The sequence below is a fragment of the Meriones unguiculatus genome, chromosome 10, assembly GCF_030254825.1.
Source record: "Meriones unguiculatus strain TT.TT164.6M chromosome 10, Bangor_MerUng_6.1, whole genome shotgun sequence".
In the NCBI taxonomy this organism is placed as follows: domain Eukaryota; kingdom Metazoa; phylum Chordata; class Mammalia; order Rodentia; family Muridae; genus Meriones; species Meriones unguiculatus.
The window spans coordinates 106,649,022-106,659,601 of NC_083358.1; positions in this window are offsets into that span (position 1 = coordinate 106,649,022).

Here is a 10,580-nt window from a genome sequence, read left to right on the forward strand (position 1 = left end):
AGTTTCTGAAAACATGAAGTATGCTTTCTTCTCAGAACTCTTTGCTTTAAGAAAGGGTTCCCTGTTTGTTTGAACCCACGGTGTAATGGGTTGGGTAAGAAAAAGGAGCACTTAGGATTCTTGTCATATATGAACTTTTTCCATACCTGAAAGTATTACAAACTGATTCCTTGTGGACACTTTTCTTCTATAGTAACATTCCACACCTGGGGCTGAACACATCTCTCTTTTTCTCCCTCCCTCCCTATGCCTTTCTCTCTCTCTCTCTCTCTCTCTCTCTCTCTCTCTCTCTCTCTCTCTTTCTCCTTCTCTTTCTTTCTCTCTATCTCGCTCTCATTCCCTCTTCTCTTTCTCCCTCCTTTCTTTTCTTACTCCCTCCCTCTCCCCCTTGACTGTGTAGGAAAACTGACTTGGCTTTGAGGTTTTCTCTTTTAGAAATTGAAACAGGGGGCCAAGAGAAGGAAGGTCCCAATGGACAGTAAAGGGCCAAAGTGGGGAAGATTCAAGCTACCAGAGAGCTTGAGTACTTGGGCATAGCAGGCTCAGAAATCTCACTGGAGATCCTTAATACCTGTATATTTTGATCCACCAGCCAAGATTCATGAAGAGAGAAACAGTATTCCTCCCCCAGTACAAAACATGTCCCTCCCTGCCCAGCCGTCAGCAGGTCAAGAGCTTTCCTGCTTTGTAAGATAACCCAACAAGGGAGGTTATCTGCTGCTGGAGGGACTGGAGGCTGTGCAGTAGGGAAGCCATGACCTGGTCAAGCGAGTCCTGGAAGTTGTCAGCCAGGAGCTGTGTCTGTACTAGTGCTTTTCCAGAAGCCCCCTTTTCCCCTCCTGATGAGAGGACAAGCCTAATCCTACAAAGAGGAGCATGAAGATTTCTCTCTTTATCTGGTTCCCCCTTAAGTGTTCCGCAATTTCTTAAATTCCTACAGGTAGAACGATAGGTTAATCATAGTGGTGGTGCAACATCCCTGATTTCACACTATACTACACAGGGATCTCTTCTCTCTGGTAGTGCTGCCTTGCCTCTCCTAGGGGATGAGGATATGTTCAGTTCTGATGTGACTTGATGTTCTGGTGAGGGTTGATATGGGGTGAGGGAGGCTCCTCTTTCCTGGGAAGAAGGGAAGAGGGGAAGAGGGAAGAAGGTGAAGGGGGAACTGGAAGGAGAGGAGGGAGGGACACCTTTGGGATGTAAAGTAAATACACTGAAATACAATAAAAAAGAAAGTACATGGTCTGATCCATACTCACACAGCAAAGGAATGGGCAGGAACGCAGTGATAGTCAATGGGTGACCAATGACGGCCCTTTTCATACTTGTGCCTTAAGGCCCATGTACATTTATGAGAAGAGAAGAATGTTCCTTTCTGAGACAAGGATTAGAGCTCTCAAAATTACTGTATTCTGAATGTTAGTGTATTCGAATGCACTTACACTTTTATCCAGTGGAGCCTAAATGCAAAAAACCACAGTGTCCTGGTGAGATTTTCTTTTCCAGATTAGTTAGCCCACTACTTTTGAGTTGAGCTTTAGTCAAATATTTTAGAGGATGAGTGAAACAATCTCTGTTTTTTTAACTCTTTATTAATTACACTTTATTCACTTTGTATTCCCCCTCCCGTGGTTCTCTCCCTCCTCCCATCCCAATCCTTCCCTTCCTCCACCCTCTGCATGCATGCCCCTCCTCAAGTCCACTGATAAGGGAGGTCTTCTTTTCCTTCCTTCTGATCCTAATCAATTAGGTCTCATCAGGAGTGGCTGCATTGTCTTCTTCTGTGGCCTGGTAATGCTGCTTCCCCCTCTGGGGAAGGTAATTAAAGAGCAGGCCAATCAGTTCATGTCAGAGACATTCCTTGTTCCTGGTACAGTGGAACCCACTTATATACTGAACTGCCATTGGTTACATCTGTGCAGGAGTCTTAGGTTATCTCCATGCATGGTCCTTGATTGGAGTATCAGTCTTAGGAAAGCCTCCTGTGCTCAGATTTTTTGGTTCTCTTGCTCTCCTTGTAGAGTTCCTATCCTCACTTGTTCTTATATTTTTCCACTTCTTTCAAAGAATTCCCTGCACTCTGCCCAAAGAAACCACTTGTCTTAGCTTTTGTCAAGAGATTGCACTTACACTTTTTGACAAAGAGATTGTCAAAACCTAAGACAAGTGGTTTCTGACCCAATAGTCTTCATTTACATTTGAAATAATACAGTTCACATGGAAATAGTGTTTACAAATACATATATATTGGCATTCTAGTCTTCTACTCTGTGACCAGTCATGCCTTACAATATGTTTATGACTATCTAGGAATTCTCTAACCTGTTTACATCATGATGTACCATGAGGTAGAGAGCAAAGGTAGAACCAGAGCTAGACTACTGCCTTCAAAGCCACCCTAATGCAGCTTCCCAATGCCATGGCTAGCACTCAGGAAAAAAGTAGACAGCAAGAAATAATTAAACTCAAGGCTGAAATATGTGAAACAGAAGCAAAAACATATGAAAATATCAGTAGAAAGAGCTGATTCTCTGAGAAAATCAATAATATTGGCAAACCCTTATAACCAATGAACAAAAAGCCAGAGAAAAACTAAATTAACAAGTATGAGCTCAAAAGGGAACATAACAGATATTGAAGAAATTGCAATTATAAAGACATAGTGTAAAAACATGTACTCCACCAAATTGAAAAATCAAAAACAAATGGATAGTTTTCTCAATACCCATCACCTATCAAAGTTAAGTCAAGATAAGATAAGCAAATTTAAACAGACTTACACAACCTAGTGTAATAGAAACAGTCATTAAAATTCTCCCAGCAACACCACCAAAAACAAAAGCCCAGGGCCAGAGGATTTTAAAAGAGAATTCTGCCAGATTTTCCAAGCAGTGTTATTGCCAATACTCCTCAATTTATTCCAAAAAAAAAAAAAAAAAAAAAAGAAAGAAACAAAAGAAACAGTGACCAAATTGTTTTATGATGTCACAAGTACCCTGATAGCCAAACCAAGTTAGAAACCAAGGAATAGAAAGTAACAGAACAATTTTTTTTTATGAACATAGATGCAAAAATACTCAATAAAATACTTTCAAATGAATCTGAGAACACATCAAAAAGATCATCCACCATGGTCAACTTGGTTTAATCCCCGAGATGCAGGGATGGTTCAACAAGTGGATGTCGATAAACATAGGCCATATAAACCAACTGACAGCCAAAATCCTTAGGATCATCTCATTACAAGCAGAAAGGCCTTTGACAAAATCCAAAGTCCTTTCATCAGAAAAGTCCTGTAGAAATAAGGGATACAAGGGACATACTTCAACATAGTGAAGACAGTTTACATCAAACCTATAGCCAACATCAGCCTAACAGAGAGAAACTCAAATCATTTTCATTAGCATCAGGACCAAGACAATCTTGTTCAGTCTCTCCATGCCTATTCAATACAGTACTTGAAGTCTTAGCTAGAGCAATAAGACAACTGATGGAGAACAAAGGGATACATATTGAAAAGGAAGAAGTCAAAACATCTTTATTTGCAGACACTCTGATAGTATACTTAAATGGTATGAAATATTCCACAAGAAAACTCCTACAGCTGCTAAACACTTAGAGCAAAGTATCAGGACTGAAAATTAATTCACAAAACACAGTAGCCTCCTATACACAAATGACAAATAGACATAGAAATAAATCAGAGAAACAAAAGTCGCTACAATAGCCTAAAATAATATAAAATATCTTAGGATAACTTTAATCGAGCAAGTTAAAGATTGAATGATAAAAATTTTTAGACCTTGAAAAAGGTATTAGAAGATGGAAAGAATGTCTGTGCTCATAGGCAGGATTAACATAGTAACGATGCCCATCCTATCAAAGGCAAACATGCAGATTCAGTGCAGTCCCTGCCAAAATTCCAAGACAATTCTTCAAAGATCTTCATATAGAAACACACACACACACACACCTGGCCTAGATGAATCATTCTTGAATTATAAAAGAACTTCTAGAGGTATCAATATGTCTGATTCTCATTTGTACAACAGTCCTATAATGTTAAAGACAGAGTGCTATTAGAACAAAACCAGATGCAATCAATGGAATCAAATGGAAGACTGAGACATAAATCCACAAACATATGGACACATTAATTTTAAATAAAAATTTAAATGTACACTGGAAAAAAAGACAGCATTTTTGACAAATGGTACTGGTCAAACTAGATGCCTGAATGTAGAAAAGCACACATAGATCCATACTTACCGCTCTGTAAAAACTCAACACCCAATAAATCAAAGACCTCGAACACTAAACCAAATATACTGATGTTGAAAGAAGAGGAAGTGGGACATAGCCTTGAACACATAGGCACAGGAAAAGACATTCTGAACAGAACATTGTTAGCACAGGCCCTAAGATCAATAATTAACAAATAGGATCTAATGAAACTGAAAGGCTTCAGCTGGACAAGGGACACCAGAATTCAGACAAAGCAGCAGACTACAGAATGGGAAAAGTGTTTTACCAACTACACATTCAATATAGAGGGCTAATATGCAAATTATATAAAGAGCTCAACAAACTAGATAACAAGAAAACAACCCAGTTAAAAGTAGTGTACAAGACTGAAAGAAAAAAAAAACCTCAAATGGTTGAGAAACACTTGAAGATGTTCAACATCCTTAGTCAATGGGGAAATGCAAATTAAAACAACTTTGAGATTTTACCTTACACCAGTCAGGGTAGATAAGGTCATGAAATGAGTAATAGCTCATGCTGGTGAGGATGTAAAACAAAGGTAGCACTCATCCATTCTTGTTGGGAGTGCAAACTTGTACAAATAATATGGAAGTTATTGTGGGTGCCCCAGGAAGGTGAGAATTGATCTACCTCAAGACTCTTGGGCATATACCCAAAGGACATTTCATCCTGCCATAGAGATACTTCCTCAGCCAAGTGTATCGATGCTCTCTTGATAAGAGCCAGAAATTTAAAACAGCTTAGATGTCCATCAAAAAATGAATGAATAGTGAAAATGTGGGAAAACCATTGAGAGGAACAGTAACAGCATGAGTGAGATAACTCTGACCCAGAAAGATAAATATGGTATGTGTTTGCTTATGTGTGGATATTTTTCTATTGAGACAGTGATAAGAAGCTATAATTAGTAAAACAACCAAGTTTAGGCATACAATAAATCATTTGGGGACAAACAGATAGATCTCCCTAGGGAAATGAAATAGAATAAATATCTATGAGTAGATGAAGAGAAGTGACTGGAATGAGAGAATTAAATCAATGAGGAAAGAAGGTGCAGATGAAGGTAATACTGGGAGACAGCTAAAGTTAAAGGCCATTTGATAGGTAACATGGACACCTGATATAGTAGAAACTTCCTAAAATATATGCATAAATGAAGGTGGTCTAAATAAAATGAACAAATACTGGGTGAGACAGAGCCCAAACTGAGTATCTCCTGTCAGCAAATGAAGCTTCAGGTAGCAGGACTGCGTCACATCTGTACTAGAAGTTTTGGTTTCTTTGTGTTTTGTAAATACGTTTTTGTTTTTATGCCAAGTGCAGGATTTTAGTTTGGGCTTTAGTTTGTCCACAGCTGGTAATTGCCTCCTTAAAGACATGGTCCTTGCCAGCTGATAACAGCCTGCCTCGTTCAGCATACAGATGGGACATGGTCTAGGACTCTGAGAGATATAAATATGAGAGCCCAGAAAGGGCTCTGGAAACCCCATGGTTGAGGAGGCAAAAATAGCAAGAGCCAGAGGGCCTGGAGAACACCAAAAACACAATGCCTTTTTATTCCCTATGATCAATACACATGTGAACTCACGGAGACTGAGGCAGCACGTCAAGGCCTGTGCAGGTCTGCATCGACTGGAGTCCTGGAGATGAAGGAAGACGTGAACAAATGCTCCCATTCCTAGCTAAGAAGCAATCTCCAGTTCATACCACTTGCAAGTGAAAATTTAGTTTCTTCTAAGGAAGTCTCACTGGGGAAACAAACTACTTACTCATAAGTGTAGAATGCATGTCAGGCACTAGTTGGCCAACAGAAGATTAACGCAATGGCATCATTGGAGGTGTTTTTTGTTTCATAAGATCATGTCAGACCTCTCTTATTTTTATCTAATTGTTATTATGTTACTTTATTTAATTTTTATATTTTCTCTTTTTATCATACAGATACCTTGTGTATATGTCTTTCAGTTGATTGTTTTTATAGGATTCCTGGATGTGCAAACCCATGAGTCTGTTTCTGGTGCCTTCTCTGGAATCTTCTGATTCTTTACCTACATAGCTCAGTAACCTAAGCACAGCCCTTCCCATGTTTATACCACTTTCAGGTATTATTCTAGGTGTGAACCAGCACAACATATGAGCTCTCCTGTACAAAGTAAAGGCTGCTGTGATTGTAGAGAAAGGTTCTGCATAGTAGTCCAATGTGGGACCTACACTGGGCTCCATGTGAACCTCAAACACCAAAAGACAGTGAGCCCCTTCCATGCACCTAGACTTGGTCACCTCCAAAGCTCATGGTCAGAAACCTCATAATAAAGTCACTAAATGGCATGAACTGTTCATCATGTGCTAAGTAAAATCTCAACTTCATGTTGGGCTGCATTCAGAGCGATTCTTGGCCACATGGGCCTTTGGGCTGTAGATTGCATAAGCCTTAGTGTGTTTCTCCCATAAGGCCATTCCTTTACTCAGCTACTGTTGTCAATCTGAACAAACAAACACCAAAAGCAGCTTATTCCAGGAAACAGTATTATTTCTTTCAGATGAGCACATGCATGACTACAGTTGACTGTGAGATGCTCAAAGAGGTTGAGGCCAAGAAAAGATTTTATAAACAATAACAATAAGCATTACATGTAAGCCCCAGAAAGACTACCCTTTGGCCAGGTATTGAGTAGCCTTGGTTGTAACCTTGACATAACCTAGAGTCATGAGGAAGAGGAAACCTCTATTGAAAAATTGCCTAGATCACATTGACCTATGGGACGTTGACCTTATTGTTAACTGATACAGGAAAGCCCAGTCTCCTGATCTGTGGAGAAGTGAAGAGATAGGCATTCTTGGAATGCTTACTTGTTTGCCCCCCCCAAAAAAAAAACAGGTGGATCAATAAATGACCTCAGCAGAAATAATCGTGGTTTGCACAGCACAAAAGATCCTGCAAAGTTGGACAAAGTGGTTCTGGCCTGACCCAGAACTAGAAGATGGTGGAAACAGATGGGATCACCTTGGGTTTGCAGGTGATCTCTTTAGACATTGCAGATGAGGGTTCTCTGTTTCTAAATGTTCTTTAATGTCCTAAAGGATCTGAACTTGGAAATATTGTGCAATATTGTGCCATACTAAAAAGGTTATTAACTCAGAGACCTTAGCAGTGACCAATGCCTCTTTTGAATGTTCTCAATCTGCCTATAAACATAGGTATATGTTTATTATGTTTATTAATGACTAGAAAGAGTGTTCAGATCATAGCAGGCAGTGATTATAATGTAAAGGTAAACTTATGAAGGCTGTATTGAAGGGGAGTGAGGATGGGGCAGCAGGGAGATTGGAAAGCATATGGACAGTACAGAAACATAGTGAGGGGCACAGGACTTCACATATGTCATCCGGAATCCCCCAAAGTCTTTCCCATCATTCCTCCTCTCTGTCTTTCATCCTCAGAGAAAGTGACAACACTTTGCTGGAGAGGTACTTTATTGTTTTTTTCTATTCTCTCTACCTCACCCCAAGGCCAAGTGTAAGCACTGGATACAAGTGTAGTTTCCCAGATTCTACATTCTTACATCCTTCTGTGGAGGTGGCTTGAAGGTCCTCTGCTACTGCTGTGAGGCCATCAAAAATGCCATCTCTTCCTTCATATTCCCCAGAGTTCATTTACAACAAGTTTCTTGGATTCCACCCACCCATCCCTGGCTTTATCAGATTGAGTCTGGATCAAATCACTTCTCAGAAATCCTAGAGTTTGATTTTGATTGTCCCCACTTCCCAAGGTGAACCTATCCCTGGAGCTGGTCTGATTTGGTCCTATGAAGAAGGAAGGTGACTGAAGCCTCAACCTTAACCCTAACCCTAACCCATCTTAGTTAGCTTTCTGTTGCTTTGATAAGACACCATGACCAAGGCAACTTATAGAAGGAACAGATTAGGGAGTTACAGTTTCAGATGATGAGAACCTATGACCATCATGGCAGAGTGCATGGCAGCATGCAGACAGGCATAGCACTATTGCAGTTGCTGAGAGCTCATATCTTGATCAACAATCACAAAGGAGAGAACTAACTGGGAATGTTGCAAGTCTTCAGAAGCCTCAAAGGCCACCTCCACTGACACACCTCCTCCACCAAGGCCACACCCCCTCATGTTTCCACCCACCGGGACCAGGTATACCAATACACAAATCACCTGGAACCTGGTACCATTCTCATTCTACCCACCACAAGTCAGTATGTAAACACTCTAAGACACATTTGAGGATTAGAAAGACTGGTTCTCTGGCCACACTTATTTGGACTCCACAGTCAAGTTTAATTTTATCTATTTTTGAAGAACGATTAACATCTCAAGGTTCTGAGCCAGAATTCTTCTTTTAAAAGTAATAATCTTCAGAGTTTTGGGAACTGACAGTTGCAAAATTTTAAAAGGAAAATACTCACACAAACACAAAGCAAAAACCTAGAAAAACAAAGCAAATTCTATTCCTATAGGAGTTTTGAGCCAAAAAACACATTTTTGATGCAATTTCATTTTTGCCCTAAGAAAAATAGAAAAAATTGATTTGGTGATTTTTGAAGCATTTAGATATATTATTCTAGAATGACAGTTCATAAAATATATTTAAACATATCAGATTTCTAGAGTGCTTATATAAACTTGGGACATGTGCAAAGGCGTATTTGTAAATACGGATCTCTAGGTACATATACCTTGGATATGCAGGGCTTTCTGAAATCCCAGAGGCAGTAGTAAAACATAGGATTTCGGGGCTGGTTTACAGAGTAGTGGGGATTGAACACAAAGGATTTTTGTTTACTGGGAAAATTCTCCAATGGAAAATGGAGAACCAAATTTTCATTATTTTCATAGAATTGGTGATTGAATCCAAAGCCTATTTGTTTGTTTGTTTCTTTGTTTGTTTGTTTGTTTGTTGAGAAAACTCTCCAATTTGGACATGGAGAATCAAAGGCTTGACTATAAGACCAATGTTTTCTATTTCCTGATATTGAAGAGTTTAACTTAGTTTGAATATAGCTCCAGTTTGAAATAAAGATCTTGATTGGGAACTGAATTCAGGTACCAGGAAATATCACAGAATACACAGCTGGCAGAAAACAAAGTTAACTCTCCTAGCAACAACCTCCAGTAAATACAGCAGAATAAATGCTTCATAGAAAATAGAGGCATACTTTTGTGGTTCCTGATCTTTTCTCCAAGTTCTCCAGCTCAAGGGTTTTCTCATTTTGTGTTTTCTTTATTGATTCTAATTCTGTTTTCATGCCTTGCACCATTTCTTTCATGTGTTTGAATTTGAATTCCTGTCTCTCTACGATGGCCTCTATTTCTTTTTTCATTTCCTTCTTATATGCCACTAATTTTTCCTCTACTTGTGTATCTATTTGTTTGGCTATGTTTGCCTGTGTTTCTTTAAGGATATTGTCTATTTCTTCTTTCTTTGTCCCCAATTGACTGGCCATCTCTTTGAAAGACTTGTTCATTTCCTCCTTATGAGCCTCAAATAATTGGGCAAGCATGGCTTTAAAATCATTTTCCTGTGCTTCTGCTGAATTGGTGTATACATCAATTTTGGGGTTTGCTGGTGAAGTTATGATGTCCTGATTTATGTTGGAAGTGTTCTTTCGCCTACCTCTGGCCATTGGCTTATCTGAAACCTTCCCTGTTTGTTTTTGGATTCTGCAGATCAGACTGGTGCTGTCTCTCTCTGGTGTCTAGAGAGTTCTACAAGACCTTCAAAGAAGTGCTAACTCCAATTCTCCTCAAGCTATTCCACAAAATAGAAACAGAAGGAACACTACCAAACTCATTCTATGAAGCCACAGTCACCTTAATACCTAAACCACACAAGGACCCAACAAAAAAAGAGAACTTCAGGCCTATCTCTCTTATGAACATTGACGCAAAAATACTCAATAAAATACTTGCAAACCGAATCCAAGAACACATCAAAGATATCATCCACCATGACCAAGTAGGCTTCATCCCAGGCATGCAAGGGTGGTACAACATACGGAAATGCAACAATGTAATACACTACATAAACAAACTGAAGGAGAAAAACCACATGATCATCTCCTTAGAAGCTGAAAAAGCATTTGACAAAGTCCAACACCCATTCATGTTTAAAGACTTGGAGAGATCAGGGATACAAGGCACATACCTAAACATAGTAAAGGCAATATATAGCAAGCCTATAGCTAACATCAAACTCAATGGAGAGAAACTTAAATCAATCCCACTGAAATCAGGGACAAGACAAGGCTGTCCATTGTCCCCATATCTCTTCAACATAGTACGTG